Source organism: Bidens hawaiensis, unplaced genomic scaffold, assembly GCF_021521415.1.
Source record: "Bidens hawaiensis isolate Kalapana, Puna unplaced genomic scaffold, B.hawaiensis_p1.1 tig00003649_1, whole genome shotgun sequence".
Taxonomy (NCBI): domain Eukaryota; kingdom Viridiplantae; phylum Streptophyta; class Magnoliopsida; order Asterales; family Asteraceae; genus Bidens; species Bidens hawaiensis.
Genome location: NW_027491208.1, coordinates 1234326 through 1245194, shown reverse-complemented (window position 1 = coordinate 1245194; position 10869 = coordinate 1234326). Strand labels below are relative to the sequence as shown.

General features: G+C 33.2%; 1 pseudogene across 1 annotated transcript; it reads right to left on the bottom strand.

Annotated features, from left to right (window-relative positions):
- Positions 1-4596: 4596 nt before the first annotated feature.
- On the bottom strand, positions 4597-9451 carry LOC143623967 (histone deacetylase 14, chloroplastic-like; annotated as a pseudogene). Its single transcript, XR_013152003.1, has 9 exons — positions 9386-9451; positions 8448-8599; positions 8240-8314; positions 8032-8133; positions 7407-7478; positions 7229-7285; positions 5330-5581; positions 5057-5238; positions 4597-4987 (listed from the first exon to the last, which is right to left on the bottom strand). The product of XR_013152003.1 is annotated as a histone deacetylase 14, chloroplastic-like (transcript).
- Between the last annotated feature and the right edge of the window lie 1418 nt (positions 9452-10869).

Below are 10869 nucleotides of genomic sequence, written 5' to 3'. Positions count from 1 at the left end.
TTGTTTATATATAGATCCAGTATCTTCAACCAATTACATCATAATTTGACCCGTCTTGAAAACTCAACTGTTGGGTATTTTTGGCAATCAAAGACTCAATGTTTAAACATTTGTTTTATATTTTCTAGCCAGAACTCAAATATGTTTTAAATATTTTTTTTGTGTCTTGAATATGCATATCTGTTCAAGCTTCACCAGAAATGTATGTTCTGGTCATCAAAACTAATTTAGACTAAGGCAGATTAGATACCAATTTTTGACCCAAAAAAATAGTGAAAGGTAACAACACTACATCTACAGGTGGATTGTTAAAAAAAATAGTTTGTTAACTTTGACTTCTAGACAAAGTCAATGGTGACTAAAGTAGTCTGGGTCTAGAAAACGCTATATTAGGCTATAGAACTAACCTATCTGCTCAAGATGCAATTTATAAGAATAGTTTGTGATCCGGGCCCATTGATCTCTATTATCTGTGGGTTTTATAAACGTGGCCATTAGAATATATGTGTGTTTGATCTCAGTTAAATGTCTTATCCATTTTTGAAGTCTAATAGTGTCTTGCTCAGTTGGTATAGTTGGTGTTTTTTTGCGTTTTTATTCAGTTGTAGGTGGTTTATTCAGAATGTGCCAAAATAGGAGCAACAATATGTCTTGTGAGTTGTGACATGTCTTTATCTTAAAAGTCCTGTGACTTCTACAATCATATATTGTATGTTCGTTCTCTTTTGTGGTGTTTGTTTACTACAATTTATGATGTGCCTTGTGGCATTATTTATACTCTTTGTTAATAGTGGGTCTAAAGTTCATCATTCGAATAAGAGTTTATATGGACTAAACTATGTTAGGAGGAAGTTATTTATTACAAACTTTTAGTGAGTTTTGTTATATCTTGCTGAGTTGACTTGCAAGCTGTGTAAGTTTTCTTTACCAATGCCAAGTTATGATTTTCAGCTTATGATTAAATTTCCTATCAAAAATTGTTGTTCGTGTTTCTTTACTTAAAAGGTGTGAAGAGTTCTTTGCTGTATATTTCCTCTGGTTTGTTTGTTATTGTTTCACTTTGTATTTTTAGCACCAAGTGTCTTTGACACAACTTTTTATGTTATTGAACCTCTGTTGATTGTTCTAACGAGCATTGGTTCATTGTTACTGAAAATGATCAAAAGTTTTATTAACTTGTTCTTGAGAGACAAATGTTTTAATAGTAAATAATTTCTTATAAAAGTTTTTGTTGTTTGTGAGAATTTTTTTTTAAGTGGAAATTTTGGTTCAAAGGATCTAGTATGCTTTTCTTACAATCGGGTTGTTTTTTTCATTTTTTTTTGCATAAGAACATGTTTGGTTATTGAATTAGGGGGCGGGGGATTAATAGAAACATGTATGTCTCTAATTCAATATCAAACATATGTTATATGTAATTGTGTTCTAATAGTTGGTGTATCTTGTTTTTTATGAATCGGGCTGTTGATTATGGGTTTATGTATTGGGCTATTGCTGAATTAAATACGGGTTCTAATTAGCATATGGGTTTAGTACCGGTTCATATTGTTCTTGTTCAAATTATTCATCATATTGCTTCTTGATTTTGGTTTTGTATGTCTGAGTTGGAATTAAGAATGTCCAGATTCTCTATTCATGACATAATGTAACTAACCATACACTCAATCTAACATGTGCATTTAGTTGCAGCTGATTGAGGTGAATAATAAAGAGGCGTCGGTAATTATTCAAATCTTTTGCATGTTTTCTAACTTAAGAAACTTATCAATGGATTTATTTTCACATTACAGGTATTCAATTTCAGTACTGGAAGATTAATAAGTAATATGGTCATACTTGACAGTGAGGTTCCTGCTCTGGATGAATGACCACACGGGTCAGTTTATCTTCTGTGTGGATTCACTCGGTGAGTCTTTCCAAAGTCTTTAAGTCGACTTGATCTTGATAACGGGTCTACTTGGGCTGTATTTTTAAGCTAAATGTAGACCAGGTAAAAACTTGAAAGTCGCCTAAAATATATGTTTTAAGCCTGCAAACTCTTAAATATACAGGTGGAGAAAGTGGCATGAAATGTAGGTTATTTTCTTTTCATGAGTTAGCAAGATTGAAAGTTATTTTTTTGGTTCCATTGCTTGCTGTTACACTGAAATTTCATCCTTCGCAAGTGAATCGGCCATGGATTCCTCGAGTCTGAGGAGGATGAATCTGGCCTGCTTATTTTTAGCCTGACAAATCAAAATGGTTTGAAAACCCGGTCTTCGTTTTTTATTTTTGACTTTTATTTGGAAATCCGATTTTTGTATAAAAACTTAGAAAAAAGCTATTTGAACACCCAAATTATTTAGGACTTCTGCTATGTGTTGAAGAACGTGTATTGATTAGTTTGATTGATGAATTGAACGGGTTATAGCTTTCATTTTTTATGTAGATGACAGAGAAGATGAAACAATTAAGCAAGAAATCAACAACCTAAAGACAAGACTTCGACAACAGGTTGGTTATATGTCGAGAATTTTAGCATCTGTTTGTTCACAACTTTTTGCATAAACTTTCCATATAATCAATTCATTATATGGAATTATAAAAAGAAGACGTGTTTGGAGCAAATATGTAAAGAGTAGAGGAAGCAACTTTGTAAGCCGGTAAGAAGTTTGTACAAATCTGTTTTTACAAACTTAAACCAAGTTTCATTGTTGGTATTCTAACTCACAAAGTCATCTGATTATATATTCAGCCATCTTGATTTGGTAGATTGGTGGAGCTGGCTAGCTCATCTGACAAGGCTCAAACCCTTTATTTTGCATTTTGAATCCTAAATTGACAAAACACATCTAGAATTTGATTAAACAAGAGTTGAATGATGATTTTGTTGCATGCTAGAGGACTTTCTTTACAATTGGGTTATTATGGTTTTATTCCCCACTTTTTTACTTTGATTTTGGCTGAAATTAAATTGACAACTCCAAATTGGACAGTATACCTATGGAACCTTAATTTGTTTTAGAAACTCATCTAAGATTAAGTTGGTTTCTATTGTTGCATCTTAAAAAAGTTAATTAATTTTGCTGCCTTTAGTTGCGAGAATGCAACATCTCAAAAGACGATCATGTGGCTGGAATAACCTAATATGTTTTTGTAAAAAAAGAGGTGACAAACGTTATTCGTCGTGTGTTTTGACACAAAAAACCACCCTGCAACGTGCGGGTACAAAACCTTATGTTTTGTGTGTGTGAACAAATTATTTGGTTTTGAACAATTGAACCTTCCGGTTACTTACAAAATACAATGTTAACGTTAATGTACTTGTAAATCCGTTGACATGAATCAACTACTTGAGAAAACGCCGTTGATAACACAATTATGACCCAATACACGAATCAAATCACTACTGTGTAGGTCCTTTTAACCATGAAACCTCAAAACTGAAAACCAGCGTATTATCAACATACTTATCAACATACTGAATGGGTTTTGACCTCCAAATTTAACCTTATACCTATTAAAATATGTTTGTTCACTCAAAACAAACCCTATATATTGGCGAGAAGATCATACGTCATACTTAAATCATTTATAAATTCTAAGAAAAAGAAGAAAAATTGTTAATCGGTCAACAAACCCAATCCTTTGACCTCCAAATTTAGCCCGTTATACCAGTTAAAATATGTTTTTCACCTTAATAAACCCTAAACATTAGCAAAAAGAGCCCAAATTAGACCCGGATTGAATACTAAACCTGTAGGCCAGGCCTCGGGTCTAAGGGGGTGTTTGGCTAAGCTTTTTGTTTTTGCTTTTTGGAGGGGCAAAATGTCCAAAATACCCCTCCAAAAAGCAAAAAAGCTTTAGTTTGGTGCTTTTGGAATGACATTTTGAACATTTTACCTCTTCAAAAAGCAAAAAGCAAAAACAAAAGGCTTAGCCAAACATGCCCTAAGCAAAAATAAAGGCAATGTTGTTTGTGCTGGTTTCCCCACCCTTATCAATCACTTTTGGAATTTGTTGGAGGTTGACGTTGTAGCTGTTCTCAGTTAATTTTGTCTAAACGGATGAATTAACAACGCTTGTACGCAATTCCTCCTTTATCTCACCCATCCCAAAATATGTTGATCCACAAAACCTTTCACTTCAAGCCAGTAATTTGATTGCCTCGAGCCAATGTTCTACTGATATTGTGGGCTTATGTATTTGAAAAAATGGGATTACTCCTTATAGACCCGTTGAGAATGATTCTGGTTGGCATAATTTGTACGAAAGTATTGCCTAGCAAGCTTAAACGGGCATCCGAGTTTCAATAGCCTTTTCTGTCGGATATGAACACTCTGGATGTGCCACTGATTGTAAATGAAGTTCTATCCTTGCTCGACAAATCCAAATCCCAGGTAATAATGCCACTTACTCTCACCTTTTCGGCATTGGTGTGGAGGCGGCTAGTGTACTGTTAAGGATACGGGCGGTATTGTTAAGATACATGTACCCTCCCTTTCATTCACCAAACTTCTTTTGGATTGGACGTAAAGATAGAAGTATATATATCGGGTAGCATGGGACAAAGTCACCAATGCCAAGACAAAATTTCATTTTCAAATTCAGTATTTTATATGCCAAAATTTAAAAGTTTATCTATGTGCACTGGCCTATACATAACTAAACATATACAAAACCACACCGCTAATTGAAATATTAAAACTTTTTAAAGAAAATGCAAGTGTTTGATCTTCTGAAAAGCTTGTTTAACTTTAAAAGACGGTTCATCGTACAAGTACCCAAGATCCTCAACTTTTGCCACCATGCTTGGTTCCCCAACAAATGCACGAAAAGAATCTGCAACCGAATCAGATAAAGATTCCAGATTGTATCCTCCTTCCAAGAAAAACACACACAGACCCCCACACAATTCGCAAGCTGCTTGATGTTCGATGCCAACATGTAATATGTTCCTGTTGTGAACTGGAAATTGGCCAGCGGGTCCAATACGCGTCCATCATACCTGAACAATATATCGTGTTAAACGTCAAACATTGCAAAATATGTCAAAACGGGCCGGGTCAAAATATACCCTGCTGATACAAGAATTATATCCGGCTTAAATCTTTGGGCCGACGGTACGAAGACATCATCAAACACAGTCCGCATGGAGTTATCACCCGAGCCTCCTGCTAATGGCAAATTAAGTGTTGTCCCTTCACCATTCCCGGATCCTATGCTATCAATTTTCCCGGTACCAGGGTAACTTCCGTCCTAAAACACCATAAAATATATAATTAATTTGTTAAATTGCACTTCAAAGTTAATAAATAAATAAATAAAAATGGAAGTTTGTTTGGGTTACTTGGTGAGTTGAAAGAAAGAATATGTCTGGATCATCATAAAACGCATCATTAGTCCCGTTCCCATGATGCACATCAAAATCAATGATGAAAACCCGTTTAAGCCCATGGGCCCGTTGAGCATATCGGGCTGCAATAGCTACATTACCAAACACACAAAAGCCCATGGGACCTGTAGGAACCGCGTGGTGTCCAGGTGGCCGTATTAAGGCGAAACCAATCGGTGGGTTTTGAGTGATTTTTGATGCTGCCACCTACATTTTTATCAAATAAAAAACTTCTTTCAGTGAGAACAAACAATAATCTACGAAGCTCATACTCGTTTATTAAATGAGCTTCAATTTTAGAGGTAGCAGTTTCAACCCATTTGCTTATAAACCAGGTCGATTCTGGTTTTCTTTTTCTTTTTTTTTTTTAAATTTAAATGGATAAATAATTCTTATAGCTAAAAATGAGAATTGAGTAAAATAGGTCAACTTCGACCCCTGACACATAAAGAAGCTGAGCTACAAGATCAGCTCGCTGAAAGATCAAATCAAGCTGAGCTTTAGCCCGAGCCTAAATTGAAGCTTTTAATTATCAAGCACGGGCTTCATATATCGAGCTTGATTAGGCTTGCAGGCCTAAACACGCCAATTATTCATATAAATATAATAACTTTTATCTGGTAACATATATTACATAATAAATACTAGTATATAACTATGATAAAAAAAAACTACAACAATATATACCATCTTGTATATAAAATTCATAATTAAAAATACATATAAAAAATTATATTATATGCATGTGTATAAAAAGCGCAAATACTATAAAAAACCAACATACTTTCCGTTTTTCTCATAAAAGTTCCGCAACAATTTTTTGCACATAAAAGTCCTTGTACATGTTAATTTTGAACACATTAATGAAAAATAATAATCTAACTTAAAAGGGATTTAGTTATCGTTTACTTGAATGAATGAACATGCACACATTTTTTTCATTCATTTATGTTTGTGGACGTCCGTTTATGTTCATTTATTTACGTTTGTTTGATTTGAATAAACGCATAAGTAATTATATTCATATAAATATAAACATAAATATATATGTTTGGATAAATTGTGATGTATTAGACTTGTTCATTTGTGTTCATTGACACTAACTTATGTTCGGTAACGTTTGGTCAATTATGTTCATTTGTATTTGTTTTTGTTTGTTCAAAAATGTTCATTTAGGTCGGTTTGTTTTATGTTCATTTGTGTTTGCTTGCGTTTGTGAACTGTTCGTTTAGTTTTAAACTAGCGAAAATGAACGAAAACGAAAATGCCCAATCTCTAAACGAAAGAACATGAACAAAATAATTTGTTCAATTATGTGCTCGTGTTAGTGTTCGGTTAAAGTTAAATGAAGGAACACCAACATACCCCCGTTCATGTTCATTCGGTTCGTTTACAAGCATGTGAGAGTACCAAAAGGTTAACAACTATGATTCACAATATTGGTACCAAGCTTTTAAATTCAACAAGGAAACTCGATATTGTAAAAATTACTTGCATCCTATCATTTGTAATTTTAATATGATGTCTTTTGAGTTATATGAAATTAGTGGTTAGTTGTTTAAATAAAAAACAAAAATTCATGAGTGGGTTCAAAATTAGCATGTACATTGACTTTTATGTGCAAATAACTGTTTTGAGGGGCATTTATAAGAAAACACAGAAAGTATATTGGTTTTTATGGTATTTGCCATATAAAAAATAATTAAATTACAAAAGAGCCAAGCATGGACAGAGCTCAAGCTTGAAAAGTTACGAACCAAGCTCAAGCTGAACTTGGAACACATTTAAAGGAGCCGCACTCAAGCTCGGCCCGGCTCGTCTCGTTTACTACCCTATTGTTGGTTGAGATATTACCACATGATCAACCAAGGATAAGCCTGCTCCAGCAGCAATTAACGACTTCTGAAATGTCTGCATCGTTTATGATATTCATATGATCATTACAAGCATGCTTTGGTTATAAAATTAACATGATCAGCATATATGTGCATGCAAAGCAGTTTAAGGAGCCACATTTATGGCATTCTCTTACTGCGGCAGTCGCGTATGTGGGCCCGGAGCCGTCAATGTGTATAAAACCCTGTTCTGAAACCTTCTCCATTGCCTATAGAGAGAGATTTACAACGAACAATTAATTAATGCTAATATACACAAAAGAGAATTTACAATATATGAGTACTTATAGCACATATTTAGATGGCGTATACATGTGAAAATGAAAAAAGTGTTAATGTTAAACGAGCTTAACATGAGAAATTTCATAGCATAGGTAAACGAATATCTGAAAAGAAAATGGGTTGACCGGGTCAAAGCGTCCAAATTAGTTGGAATGGATTTGGACAGATCAACAATTTTCTCCTTTTTTCTAATATAATTTGCCTTTTAAAAAATCTACAAATAATCAAAAATGTAAATAAGATCATAAAAAACATATTGTTAAGATAATAGTCAAATGTTTCTTTTAATAATTCAATTTATGTGATCTAAAGCTTTTGAGAGAAATTTGAGCGACTTTTGAGCCGTTTAACCAGGTCAACCCATTTCCTATTTAGCTAAGTTTTTTAAGTTATATCCGCTAGGCCCACTGGAGATATATACAACACACTCTAATAAACAGTATCTTTGCTTTTTATTCATGTCAGCATAGCATGTATTACCTTCTCAAGGCCAATAACATAAGATTTGGAATGCACGCTTGCAATATCTTCCACTGTAGCAATTCTAAAATCTTCAAGTTGAATGATCTCAGATCCTCGAAACTGCAAGCGTAAAAATTGCATATCAATGCAATGAAAAATCAAATATAGCATGCATGATCATAGGCTAGTTCAAATTTGAACATAATTAACAAAAGGAAACGATTACCTCTGGAGTGAGCTCCATCTTTTCAAGAGCGGTGACAATTGCAGGAACCCTTAAACTGCATTCGGGATGTGCATCCTGTCACCAATATCATGTCAACTCTCTCCAATACACATTTTCTATACAAAACAAAAAAAAAACTAAATTTAAAACTGAAAAACGGATACTTTGTTATGACCGACCCGCTGCAAATAGGACATAAGTTAGTTACCTTGTTATGACCCATTGCAGGTGCGACGCTATAAATCACTTTTGCACTGCTCTCGTTTAACGAGCACGAAACAGAAACTTTCGAACATTTCTGGAATAATCGACTTCTCGTTAACGAAGCCGCACGAGGTCCCAAAGGAAGCCACACTCCACCTACCAGAAAGATTGAAATTCCATATTACTTGTTTCATTTTGGTACTGTAAATGTTAAGAGATCCATAAAATCATTATTATTTTCAAATAAAATTAAATTGAGGAAGTAAGATATACAATCTAATTTCTACTCAGTGATTACTTTAGATGTTTTTATAATACTTTATGCATGATTCCTAAGAAGTCAGATGCTAGCAGGGAGCACATTTTGGTTTGCTTTCTGTTATAAGTATTTTACACATAACGAAATCAGATGTCTTTATATTGTTTCTCACATAACTATAAGAAAATACAGATTTTCCTGATAGTGTTCATTAACATGTAGGGGTGTGCACGAAACCGAAAAAACATATCCGAAACCGAAAAAACATATCCGAAACTAAACAAAAACCGACAGTTTGGTTTTATGCGTTCCTAAAATCGAACTTTCGGCTGTGGTTTTGCGTTGAATTATAACTGAAAAAACCGAACCGAACTTATAGAGTTTTATTTTAAACTTTGAATTTTAAGTAATGAATAATAGTTTTAACATATATGCTCTGAATTTTAGATTTTCGGCCCAAAATTTTGAAACCCACCCGAATGGCCGATGGTTTTGAACATTGAAGAAGCGAAATTTGTTTTTTTTGGTGGGTAAGTATTACAATTTACAATAATCAAGAAATAAAAACTATGTATGTATATTCGATCAAAGTTTATACATAAATTACAAACGAATTGGAGAAGCCAATGATGATAAGATAAAAGTTAAGAATCGGATTCAAGTAAAAGAAGATGTTAATTTACCTCGGAGAAATGAACATGAACGATGAAGAGCAGCTTGAACCTCCATTTTACTCACCAGTCTCAAAACAGACAAAATAATCATAATAATAATAATATAAGATATAGGAAGGAGTAGGTACAAGGGGTGTGTCTTTGGTTGGGGATTTTGTGGGATTTGTGGGATTTGTGGCTTTGGTTGTTTAATAAGACTATCCGCTATCACAACCCAAACTAACCCAATTATTTATTAAAAAACGAATTTCCCTCTCTTCCACTTATACAATCCAATCCAATCCAATATTTCACTCACTATCACAACCCAACCTAAACCAATATTTTATTAAAAAATATGCTTCATTTTTTATCAAATTTATATCAAAATGTTCAGTATTTTTTTATAAATAAAATCATGTTGTTACATATTTTTAAAAAAGGTTAAAAGTTGTATTTTTCATGAAAAAACCAAGTTAGATATAAAAGTTTGGTTGCAAACTTAGGTTGCTGAAACAACCTAGGCTGCAACCGGTTGTGAACAAAAAAGAATTTTCAATTATTTAATTAAAATGTTTTTTTGTCATTTTGTGCCACCTTGCAACCGGTTATTATAAATGGTCACCATAGTGGATAGTCTAAGAGCATTCTCAACCCATTCTCTAAAGTTTTAAACCCATATAATTTATGGTAAATTTAAAGAAAACCATCGAAATCAAATCTCCAATCCATTCCCTATTATATGGATGAGTTATATGACAATAAAATTAAAAACCTAAATATAGAGACTCACTTTCAATCTATACCATATAATATATCACCTATCTCCCAATCACCATTTACTATATAACAAGACAAAAGAGAAAAAAAAATAAAGATTAATTTATGGATATGAATAAGGAATAGAATATGGAAACATTTTGAAAAATGATAGATAAATTTATGGAATAATGTTTTTAGCTAAATTATAGGGAAAAATATATAGAATGGGCTGGGAATGCTCTAAATACTGAATCGAGTCATTATTAATCTATTAAATGTGCCGTGTCATTTGTGTTATTAATAACTAGTGGTTCCTGACGCGCTTTGCGCAGAGGACTCGGCAACGGATCCGAATATTAAAACTCAAATATGCAAACACATCTTAACGAATAACACTTCGGCACAACAAAATAAAAGTTCATCCAATCATCTAACTATTAAAAGAACTTGGCTGGTATTGGTTCATTTCATTACGTGTTTGATGTGGTATCGACACTTGGTATATGGTTTACAACACTAAAATATATATATATATTGCGAATAAAATTATGTTGTCATCGCTACTTATATAACTTATTGTGAATAAAACTCCATTTTAACGGCATGTCATAGATAAAAATAGGAGCATGTCGTAATGGTATACTAAAAAGTTTTAAAAATATTATATGTTAAACGTTACAAAAATATCAATAACTTAAATGTATAAGTAATAACAAAAAAACTATGTGGGAAGAAAAACACATGTTAAGACA